Source organism: Myxine glutinosa, chromosome 4 (assembly GCF_964187855.1).
Source record: "Myxine glutinosa chromosome 4, kmMyxGlut1.1, whole genome shotgun sequence".
NCBI classification, from domain to species: Eukaryota; Metazoa; Chordata; class Myxini; order Myxiniformes; family Myxinidae; genus Myxine; species Myxine glutinosa.
This window is the reverse complement of record NC_136264.1, coordinates 102,581,823-102,594,618: the sequence shown is the minus strand read 5'-3', so window position 1 is coordinate 102,594,618 and position 12,796 is coordinate 102,581,823. Positions and strand designations below refer to the sequence as shown.

The window sequence follows — 12,796 nt, the reverse complement described above, 5'->3', positions numbered from 1 at the left end:
TTGTCTTGATACCCAAAAAAGGGGATCTGCACTGCTTGACTAATTGGAGGCCGATTTCACTATTAAATGGGGATTATAAGATTCTGGCGAAGGTTTTGCTGGGGAGGCTTCAGGTAGCTTTAGGAGATCGGTTGGGTGGGTTCCAGAGATGTGGAGTCAAAGGGCGAAGGACTACGGACGTGTTGCTTCTCCTTCGGGACTTGATTACGTCGGTGGAAATCAGGGGACGTTCGGCAGGGTTTTTAAGCTTGGACTTTGCGAAGGCGTATGACACTTTATCCAGGGAATATTTGTTCTCCATTCTAGCAGAATGTGGTTTTGGAGAGTCTGTGGTCAAGTTGATCAAAACACTGTATACCACTTCAGTTGGGCGAGTGAAGGTGAATGGGCGGTTATCGCGGCCGTTTGCGATTTCCAGGGGGGTTCGACAGGGATGTCCATTGTTGGAGAATTATTAACAATTACTGGTGTTATGTTAGTAAAACTTCAAGAGACTCGGTTTAGCAAAATCAATGGTTTATTCACTTTAGAGAATTTGTTGTATACTAAGCCGAGATCTTTAATGAGTCTGTTCCAGAGTTTGTTGACGCTTGTTTGGTAGGTCTTTTGAAGCTCGTTCAGTAGGTCTTTCTGAAGCTCGTTCAGTTGTTGACAATCTCCAGTTGGTTGATCAGTTTCAACTGGTCTTCAGTTTTCACTCCTCTTCAGTTCACTGTCCCAGTCCACTCTCCTCTCTCTTTTCTCCTCGCAACTTTCTCCTGGTTTTAAAGCCCCAAACTCCTTTGATGTTGCAGAGCATGCAGGGTGTTCCTTATCCAAAAAACCTTATATGGCTTTCTTGGCCAGCAAATACTTATTTCTGTTCAAGAGGTCAAATACTCTGACCTGCGGAAGAAGAATTTGCAGCGTGTGCGCAGTGCCCTGAACAGAGGCTATTAATGATCGACAGGTGGCGGTCCGAGAGCGTTACACATTCTTGTCTGAAATTAACTCTTCTGACCACATGTTAATGCTAGTTCTATGCTCTTTTGCTCATTCGTAAAGTAAAACATAATTCCACTTTAAACAAGATTACATTGATATATATTCTAACAATATTGTCAATATGAATATTTAATCCCTGACAATCCCCAGTTTTTCTTTTATGTTTATATTAACCATTAATCTAAACATTACCACATTAAATATTCATACCACTAATCTGGTAATTCAATTTCCTAAGGCATACACCGTCATTCTGGAAGAATTTTGATCACAATACATTTCCTTGTTCATTGACTCTTTCTATGTTGATAATTCAATTCAACTCATTTGCATAAAGATCACAAAACATTTCACCTTCACCAAAACGCAATAATTTCAGTTCATCAAAATAATAATGCATCTGCAACATTTGGCAAAATATTTGCCTTTAATCAAATATTGACTTTCTTTGTTTGAAAAAAGGGGCGGATCACTTGTATTTGGAATTTCAGCATAAAACATTTTCTCCTGTTGTCTTCATCACACCTTCACTATTTGCATAGGATTTTCTGCTGTTGTGATAGCTGGGTAGAGTCAAAGACTGACCCTGCTCTCCATGCAGCATCCTTGCCACTCTTGCTGTGAGCCATAGTAGATTTGAACAAGGCCTCCATCCAGTTGTAGTTGACTTGCCTCCTCACTAATCGTGAGCATGGAGCAAGTATTGATGTGATGTTGATTTGTCAACAAGATGTGGAGCAGGGATGCCGGATGCATCCGCAATGATGATGTTGGGACCATGGTACTCAGTTGTCCATGGTCCATACCAGGAGCACACAGCAGAATCGTGCACAGCTGTTGTGAAGGAAAAGGCAGTCGTTCGCCTGCAGCTCCATGCTGGCTCCCCGGAAGTTGGTGAAGTAATGACACACGTCACCGTATCCCGTAAACGTTGCAGGTAAAATATCGTCGTCCTGCAATTGCTGATGTGATGACTGTTCGAGGTATTTGAACACAAGTAAGTGATCGCCCTTTTCCATATGTTGCAGTGTGACCCAGACAAATGGTCACATAATTTTCCCTTGGTGAAGGTAAACATCCATCTTCCAAAGGAGCATTTCTTCATCATTCTTTGAGAAAGAGGGTGTATGCCAAGATTAACTTCATTTTCACAAATTTTCCTTTTTCAAACTTCTTCCCAGATGTCGTTATCACTCCATTTGGGATGTGGTCTTGTCTTTCCTTTACTTAGCCACATTTATATCTGCTCTCCGCACAGATTGAATCAGATGGGGTACATTGTAACATGAAATCACTATATTTTAGAACAACTCCACACGAATAATATTCAACTCAGACATGTGTTTTACACTACTAAAACTAAGAATAGCATCCACAATTGCTTTCAGGTTCATATAATTCAAAAAATTAAACTCATGCAGGTATTGTAACTCAACTCAAAGAAAATAAATGCATTAATAATGATTATATATGATTTAAATCACAAACAGGAATATCTAATTCCCAACAATTCTTGCAAACAAGCAAACTATGCCTAATATGTTATTAGCATAGTCCTCCCCGCTTTTTTTTTCTTTAACAGTGTTACTTGTGGTGATATGAGTTCATCGATCGTGTAAAACGGACATAGTGCACAACAAGTTGTTATGCCCTCATTTATGTCAATGACATTCAACATTATATACCAAACTAACAAACTTCTTAAAATGTGACTAAAGAAAAATCCCTTAATATGTAACATAAATCTGATTATTTGCCTTATTCTGATGCCCCTATTTCCCGGGGTCCATATTTATTTCTATTGTTATCAACTTCCTATGATCTGTGAATTCGTTCCAAAATACCACAACCATAGGTTTTAACAAAGCTCTACCAAACTATTTCCAATGTGAACTCAAAATACTAATAAAACAATCAATTTCAAAAAATTAAACTCAAAGGGTCAGCAAATTCATTCTATAACCAGATCTAATATTCCCATCCAATAGTTTGCCTTGACACATGTCATATTATAACATTTTAATAAACCTTTAGAAATGTTGCCCATCGCAACAACTTCCCTTTTACAAATAGCCATGTGTAAATTACGTATTGAACGACAATTTTCTCTCAATGTGTTTGGCCTAAATGGCCGCAAAAGTGGCTGCCAACATGCAGTACCATTTTTATCTACCAAGTAAGTGCTCATCGACATAAGATCTCCACCAAATGTTGTTTGTAAAAACAAATCTGGGATTTCTAATTACATGGATGCACACTCTCAGGACATTGCAGGCTGCTGTTATCAATCCATTACGATAAAATAATTTCTTTACCCACAATCAAATAAGTAACACAAATTGAGGATATTATCCCTATCACATTCATTTATAAATTCATTTGGTTCTAATTCACTCTTTTCCCACTGCTATAAGGAAGAACAGTAGCTCTTATAAGTCTTTGTAATATCTCATTAAATTTACCCAGCATTGAAGAATTTATTTACTATCCATTTCCCCCCTGTTTACCAGTAACTCTGTTTAAACTCCACAACTTAACTGGATAAATCCCATGTGTACAGCCACCACCCATTGAAACCCCTACTTTTGTAGAAAATATCCAAATACGTGGTTGTATACTCCCTTAAAAGTTGTTCCTCCATTTCTATGCAACTTAGTGAATACTACTGTCACCAGTATGCCAATATAGGTGTGGCAGAGTAACAAAATATGTTGCAGGTACACGTAACATCGTGTTCTGAGTGTAAAAACATAACAAACAAAAAAACATCTGAGTGTAAAAAACATAACAGCGCGTTCACGTCTGCCCCTTGGTTTTAAGATTCACAATGCATTTCGTTGTAAAACTCACAATAGTTCAATTCAACAAAATTGTCTTTACTATCTGCCCATATCATCTATGCCTAAGACACATCCATACATACAGCACAATTTATATGCTGATAAAAGTCAAGTTTATATTTGTCAAAAATCTGTGAGCAGAGTACTCTGGAAAGTCAATGTAAGACCTCTTCCAAATTTGACTAATTTTGTACTCCATTTTTATGAAGCTCATATCCATAAATAGCTGTTATTTTCATATGAATTCTATCAAAAATGGAATCCCAAGATTACTCACAATTTTACTATTAATTAATGGCTGCTCATAACCCAGCACATCAAATCCGCATATTCCATCGCCCTTGACAAAAGAGATAATGTTCATAATCAAATTATATTCCTATTTTATTTTACGAATTTTCTGGATATTCTTGTAAGATTGACACACAAAACAAAACATTGAAACACAAACAAACCCAAACATTATGTATATTTGTTTGCATTTGAACCATCATTAACAGATCAAGATGGGTGTCAATTTTCATTTCAATTTCGTAAAATTTATCCTTTAATGTTAGAAACGCTAATACACAAATAGACAAAAAGTTTATTTTTAGAAAACCCCTAATGTCACCTTGAAATTACCCTTTTTGGTCCTACAATAATTTATCCAAATTGTACAAATTTACAAATTTTACAAATTTTACAACACCTCTTCCTTACAGAACTGCAACTTATCTCTCGAGGCCTTGTGGCCTTTGTCTGCCAACGCTGTCAGTAGCACAACAGTGTCCTGCTCACATGCTTCCTTTGAAGTCGAGCATATGAGAAGGTCATCAACATATTGTACCATCACTGAACCCCCAGGAAATTCAACATCGCTGAGGTCTTCATGTAGAGCACGTGAAAACAAAGTTGGGCTCTCCGTGTACCCTTGTGGTAACACAGTCCAGGTAAACTGTAAATTTTCGTACGTGAATGCGAAAAGATAACGCGAATCCTCATGAATGGGTACACTAAAGAACGCTGAACATAAGTCCACCACAGAATAAAACTTCGTGTTGCATGGAATACTTGACAGTACAGTGATCGGGTTAGGGACCACTGGATAGGCTGGGATGACACAATCATTAATTGCTCGAAGATCTTGAACAAATCTCCAAGTAGTCTTGCCTGGCTTCTTCACAGGTAAAATAGGAGTGTTGCACATGCTCACAGTGCGAACTATAACTCCCTGTTCCACCAATGATCGAATCACTGGTGCAATACCAGCTTTTGCCTCTGGTCTCAATGGATATTGACGCTTTCTAGGCAATGGCTTAGAATCATCTACTGTGATCCTTACAGGTGCAATACTCTTGATTCGTCCCACATCATTTGGATGCGTTGTCCACAAGCATATTGGTATTTGATCGAGTGGGTCCTGGTCACCGTCAGCGTCAGAGCTGAGTAGGTATACCCCAATATCGTCAGTATCATTCGATTCAACAATCATGTTGAAGGTTGTAGAAAGCACCTGCTGTCCGAGCTGCCAACAAAATCCATCTCCATCTAAGTCATAGAGTGGGGCGCTTTGAATTTCTCCCATGTATCCCCTGTTGTTACACTCTTTCAGAGTTGCAATCATTATTCCAACATCTTTTGCTTCGTACCCTTGTGCCACCGCTAAGGTGACGTGTGGGGTTGTTGTTTCGGGTTGATTCCACAGGAGTTGTTGGTCTGGCGTCAAAGACACTGACATCCCAACTCCCTGTCGTCCCACCCACAATGACGTCAGATGTATATCATACTTGGTGTGCAGGTATTTAAAAACCCGCTCTGCATAGGACCCCTCTTCTCCTGTAGCATCATAACATGTTGTACAGTGAAGATCAGTTTGCCATGTCAGAAAGTCCATCAAAAAATTATCTAACCATTCCTGTACTTCGGGCATTTCATCCTTCAGTGTCATAAAACTAACACACAAAAGTTCCGCCATGATTGTATCATCGATATCCCATCGATGTGTTGTTGGTCTTGTCAGGCCATCTAGTACCTTAGAAATAAAGTCGTGGGAGTGTTCTGGCATTTCTAGATACACTCCGTTTTCATTACAGATGACGGTGCAATTCAATTTACACAATAAATCTCTTCCCATCAAATTTACTGGAACGCCAGATGCCACAAGAAAGGCATGTTGTGCAGTCAATGGACCAAATTGGACACGCAATTCTTCCGTGACTGGCGTGTGTATGGGAACTCCTGACACTCCAACCACCTTCGTATAGTATTTTGACAATGGTATATCGGGAAAATCTGCTTGTCGTAACGTGGAACGCGTAGCTCCCGTATCGACGAGAAAGGGTACCTTGCGTCCACCTACTGTCAAATTAACACTTGGTTCCTGTGCAGCCGACCCTGAGATTAAAGGAAGCGCTGCCACTTGGTCATTTTGGTCTAGTCAACAGGGTGTGGCAGACCATTTAGTCTGCTGAGGTCCTCCCTGAATTTGGGGCATTCCTCAATAGAACCCTATTTGTTGATGGAGGCGGTGGTAACTGGTAGTATCCCTGTTCTTGGTTGTTCTTCCGAAATTGTCTTTGATATGGGCATCGCCTTATCCAATGTCCCATTTTGCCTGTGTGTGAGTACCTCTTTATACTCACTCAATATATCAAATAACTACAAGGACTACACATCGGACTACACCTGTATCCACTATCAAATGTGTGTACTGCAAAAATCGCAGAAGTTTGTTCCACTTTATACAAAGTAGCGTTGAATGCGTTGTTGTCTAGCTTATTCCGATAAGCTCTACTCTGTGGTCTTCCAGGAAGTATCTCTCCACCTGTCCACTTGATGACTGCAGGTGATTTCCAGAGAGTCCCCCTGCCCTGTGGCTTTTCCCACACCCCAATCTCACTGATCAGTGTTGCAGATGAGTCTGGATCAGTAAGTCCTGTTAAGGGGGGGGTCAAACAAAATAACCACATAATATAACAAATAACCACTACACTCACCACCTCGCTCATCGTCCAAGGTTGTCTGCACATCGATGTTTCGCAAATGTCTCAAAGCTTCTTTCTTGAGACCGCACTTTTTATTCATCCATCAATTGACTTGATTAAATTAAATTTAAATTAAAATCAGATCAGATTAAATTAATCAGATCAAAATCAATCAGATCAATCGGATCAGAATCAGAATCAATTCAAATATGCAATCTCAATCAATTCACCAACATTAATCAATAAAATCCTAATAATAATACATAATAAAATATCATAAATGATAATATCCAAATTCACATTTATCAGTCTGATAACTCTATATCTATGCCTGTTCGCAATGTAGGCAAAACAGTTCCGTCCGCTGGCGGAGGTATTTGATCATGTCGGTCGTCACCTCGTACCCATACCTGCCGCCAATTGACAAATAACCGTTCTGCCTCTGGATCATATCTGACATATTTGTTCAATCCTGTGTGGTCATTATATCACAAATTAAAGCTGAACAACCACTGAAGGCAACTCAACCCTTCATTTGTGAGACAATCAGCGAAAATTGATCCAACAGATATGAGCCAGTCCATTGGGCAATGTCGCACATGTCACGTGCCACATGTCACACGTGTCACATGTCACACATCATGTGATGTGTCACCCACCATGTCGCACTTTGAAAGAGACTCAAAGTTCTTGACAATTAAAATGGTGTAATATTCCTGAAATGTGTACCAATGAATGGCAATCAATTTATAATATTTATCAAGGGAATCCAATCATACCGAAATTTCGACACTCCAATAAACTTTGTAACTTGTAATACATCATTAATCCTGCAGGGCTATAAAGCTATCCTTAAAGTCCATGCAATCGATTTACATCAAAACCCAATGATGACATGCCTGATAATCATAGCAATTTTTTTTCCCATGATTGTAAAATCATGACCATTGTAAATCATTGTAATTGTAAATTGTAAATATAAATTTACCATAATTGTACAAAATTTGAGAATGAACATCAATAATAATCAGCATATGACAATCATGATGACAATGATGAATCTCATCAACAATGAGAGAAAACAATGAGAATGAGAAACAATGAGAGAAATGAGAAAACAATGAGAACTATGAAAGGTGAAAACAGGTAAAAGAAGAAGCAAAAGAGGAGGAAAGGAGAAGGAAAGGGGGGAGGAAAAGGGTGGGGAAGGGAGGGGGAGAAGTGGCAGAATGCCAAGGGAGGAATGAGGAATTAATACTATGCGAAATACGACACTCATTGTATTTTAACCTAAAGATAGCTGTGTATCATTGGCCGCACTCATGACTCCCTTACAAGGCTGTGAGATTATATGGTAAATACTGTCTCCCTCTCGAACTTCTGTGCGAGCCATTACACTCATCTGTGTATTTTTTTTTTAACTATTTCAACTGTGTCGTACCATGGCACTCATAACTTTAACACTATGGGGCCATATTCTTTAGGGAGAGGGAGAAATTTTAAAAATGAGAATGAAGAACACATACCCACACACACAAAAACACATAAAGCCACATAATGAGGTGATATGCTAAAATCAACATGGGATCCAATGGGATATGGGATCAACAATCCTATAGAATGAAGTTAGGGTTAAGATTGGGTTGGGGTCAACAAATTCATGTACATGTAAATTCATTCATGTATAAACAGATCACAATATATTTCATCATTGGTTTCCCTCCATTTAATTGCCTTGGCAAATGTCATAGGATCTTATATCAATAAATTCCCTTTTTAAAATCTTAAAAGACAGATGAAATATAAAGTGATCAAAGGTACATTGGATGGTTCTATTTTGTAGAGATTACGGATCACAGTAGCATGGGATTGGCTCACATTAAATTTCATCTTGATTGAAGGATTTTTAGCTGTGGTCCAAGATGGCCGCCGCCATAAAAAATCCTAAAAATATATATATATTTTTCCTAATCAGGATGTAAATATACAGATAAAAGTAAGTTTGGAGAGAAAACAGGAAGGGGGAAGGGATACAGAAGGGAAGAAAAAATGGGGGGTTTGGATAGGGGGGGGGACGGAAGGAGGGAGGGGGAAAGGGCGAGGGAAGGTTGGGGGGTGTAGGGCAAGAAAAGTGAAAAAGGTTACATTTAAAAAATCGCTTCTCATCCTATATGTAGAAGTTTGGGCTAGGGCCACCAACATCAAACGGTTGCCATGGGCAACCTGCCTGCACGCATTCCACTGGCAGGATACAATTACCGGCATCAGTGTGTGCCAATCTTACTTGGAGATGACACGGAAAACTTTTTTTCTTTTAAATTACATTGCATTGCAAACATTACATTACATTACATTACAGTAGAAATTAAAAATTATATTACTGTCCTACATGGGAAAAATGAATTGATGGTGCACTTCATCAAGTCATCCCTGTCAGAACATCATAATTCATAAGATTACAATTTCTTGTGTTCGTAAGAGCACATTTGGCCAATCACACACATAAATGTGCATAAAATGCAGACGTGCGTCCAAACCGCTTCAAATTAACTCTTATGAAGGTACAAAAACCCATATTTGTGCCACAATGAAATTTTTTTTTTTTTTATGACTTAAAATCGAGCCAGTCGATTTTACCATTATTTGGCTTACTGTACAGACGCTGTTATCATTGCTTTAATCGCTTTTTAAAAAATCGCTTGAAAAATCGCTTTTTACAAAAACCGCGAATATGATTATAAAGCAAATAGTGTCCATTCTGCAATCTGCTCGTGCCTGTGGTCACAACCAAGCAGGATCTCAACCATTATTTTAACGGGTAAATCGACACACTTATAAGTCATTTAATCACGAAAACGAGCAGAGATTTGAATGCAGACCATTGCTGGAAATCATTTTAAAGATATTTACAAAATTGACGCTCTATTTCATGAATTCACGACGTTCGTGAAATGAGCAAGAAATATACAAAATCCATATTTCAGTTGTACATGACAAGACGAATGCAGCACCTGTTGGCTAACGCCCGGGGTTCGTTAGTGGTTCTTTGCAATCGTCTCATTAAACTCGTAAAATGTACCGAAAAAAAAATTCAAATTACAGAAAAAACAAAAAAATAATTGATTATTAATTTTTAAAAAATTTTTTTTATCGTCATGACTTCTGAAATTTTAAAACAAATCCTTCATGAAAGCACAGCACCTTTTCTAAAGACACCAAGCTTTAGTGGATATTTGTGACAGTTCATGGCACCATCCCTCAAAAATGCGTATACATAAATTTTGGAAGAAAAAAATTGGCATGATTTCTGAAACCTGTTAAAGGCCTCGTGTTTTTTCCTTCCACACATCAACAAACGTACACAAAACTCAAACACTGAACTATTTTCACAGATTAACATCAGACTACACAGATAACAAACAAAAGCTTACCTGGGCAGTTGAGTCCCTACGGGCCACCACTTGTTGGAGAATTATTAACAATTACTGGTGTTATGTTAGTAAAACTTCAAGAGACTCGGTTTAGCAAAATCAATGGTTTATTCACTTTAGAGAATTTGTTGTATACTAAGCCGAGATCTTTAATGAGTCTGTTCCAGAGTTTGTTGACGCTTGTTTGGTAGGTCTTTTGAAGCTCGTTCAGTAGGTCTTTCTGAAGCTCGTTCAGTTGTTGACAATCTCCAGTTGGTTGATCAGTTTCAACTGGTCTTCAGTTTTCACTCCTCTTCAGTTCACTGTCCCAGTCCACTCTCCTCTCTCTTTTCTCCTCGCAACTTTCTCCTGGTTTTAAAGCCCCAAACTCCTTTGATGTTGCAGAGCATGCAGGGTGTTCCTTATCCAAAAAACCTTATATGGCTTTCTTGGCCAGCAAATACTTATTTCTGTTCAAGAGGTCAAATACTCTGACCTGCGGAAGAAGAATTTGCAGCGTGTGCGCAGTGCCCTGAACAGAGGCTATTAATGATCGACAGGTGGCGGTCCGAGAGCGTTACACATTCTTGTCTGAAATTAACTCTTCTGACCACATGTTAATGCTAGTTCTATGCTCTTTTGCTCATTCGTAAAGTAAAACATAATTCCACTTTAAACAAGATTACATTGATATATGTTCTAACAATATTGTCAATATGAATATTTAATCCCTGACACCATTATCCCCCTTGTTGTTTGTTCTTGCGTTGGATCCCTTGCTATATAGGTTTTCTTTGCGCGTTAGCGGGGTATTGGTGCCAGGTTCGGGGGGTTCTAGGGTCCCATGTTTAGCTTATATGGACGATGTGGTAGTTTGTGTTGCTCAGAGTGGGGAACTGGAGGAGATTATGCGGGTGTGCGAGGACTTTGCAAGTTCCAGTGGACTGCATGTGAATTTTGATAAATCAAATTTGTTGGTGGTGGGAGGGGGGTCATGGGAGGAGGCCCTCTTGCAAAGATTTCGGGTCGTGGAGGGTTGCCTCCAAGTGCTGGGAGTGTGGCTGGGGACCGGCAGCAGTATAGCAAAGAATTGGGAAGAAAAACTAAGTTTGGTTAGAAATTTGTTGAGTGAATGGGGGCAGAGAACCCTCTCGTCAGTGGAGAGGGGCACTGTTGTTAAAGGGCAGATTTTTCCTTTGCTTCGGTTTTTAGCAGAGGTGTTCCCTCCAGCAGAAAGAATTGCTGCAAGGTTAAGGAGTTTGGTTTTTCAGTTTATGTGTAAGCCATGGTTTTATCGGCCTTCTCAGCACCGGCTAGGTGTCGGACAACTGGAAGGGGGAAGGGGCGGCCCAGACTTGGTAGCTAGTTTAAGAGCAGCCTTCGTGGCACTGCACATGACGATGGCGGGGAAGGCATCAGACCTTTTCTCTGCAGCCGTTGGGTATTATATTCTGCCTGAGTTGAACAGGGTTCGGGGGAAGCGTGTGGGTTTGGGTAGACCATATGATTGGAATCCCAAGTATCCCTATTCGGTATTGAAAGAATTTGTTCGGGAGGGTAGTTTTGGGGATGATTTTGAGTGGAGTTTTCGTAACTTGATGAAGGAGAAGAAAGTACAAGAGGTGTTACCGATAGGTGGTCTTCAAAGGGAAAGAACTTTGGCGGTGTGGCGGAATGTTTCGTCCCAGGCCCTTACTGGAGCTCAAAGTGACCTTGCCTGGTTATCTGTGTGCCAATTGTTGCCATGTAGGGCTGTGCAAGCAGTACGAGGTCATGTCTCCACCAATAAATGCCCATATATTGGATGTCAAGAATCGGAGTCAGTTCGGCATTTTTGGTGGGATTGTGTTTTTGCTTCCTTAGTTTGGAATGAGGTTTTGTGTAAGTTTTTGTGCAAGTTAAAGGTTAAGTTTACTTTAAGTTGGGAAATGATTTTGTACGGTCCGTTTGGCAATCAATGTAAACCGAAACAAATCGTGTTCTGGAGAATATTGAATTGTTTGAAAATGGCCTTGTGGAAGGCGAAGGTCTCAGCATGTTATGGGATGCATCATTTTTCTATGAATTATGTTCTTGCCTTGTTTAAGAGAGAGATGTTTCTTTATGTGGATTTACGGAATATGTTGTAATTGTTGTGGAGGATCTTCAATTGAGCAATTGTGACTTGCTTTGATGGTTGACACTTGTTTGCTGGTTTTCATTTTAATAAAAAATCGTCGTAGTATCTGTTCTTATCAGTTTAATAGCTGATATGTTCCGCAATGCGGGACTAGTCTATTAAATGGATTTTTGGTATCGGGAGTTGGATTAGGGGCTTGCTCCGTCCGCTCCACGTATCGACCCGGTATTGCAGTCCCTCCGGGAACGGTGCACCCCCTTTGGGGGGACCTGGAAAACAAAGAAAAGATCATAAAGGAGAACGTCAAGATTTGCTTTTACAACTGGAGAGATATTTAAACTTGAAAACTCTGATTAGTGAATCGGGAAGTTGTGCAGTGGTTTGTGGGTTCGTCCTCTCCAATAAATCTTCCCACTCATGATTATTCTCCACAAGTTAATAAACAATTTATGCTAAATTAAAAAGGCAATGTGGGGA

At 39.5% G+C, this 12,796-nt stretch overlaps 1 non-coding gene across 1 annotated transcript; it reads left to right on the top strand.

The window, feature by feature from the left end:
- The first annotated feature begins 12,389 nt into the window (after positions 1-12,389).
- Positions 12,390-12,578, top strand: LOC144891893 (U2 spliceosomal RNA). Its single transcript, XR_013623304.1, has one exon. It is a non-coding gene; the product is annotated as a U2 spliceosomal RNA (small nuclear RNA).
- The last annotated feature ends 218 nt before the right edge of the window (positions 12,579-12,796 follow it).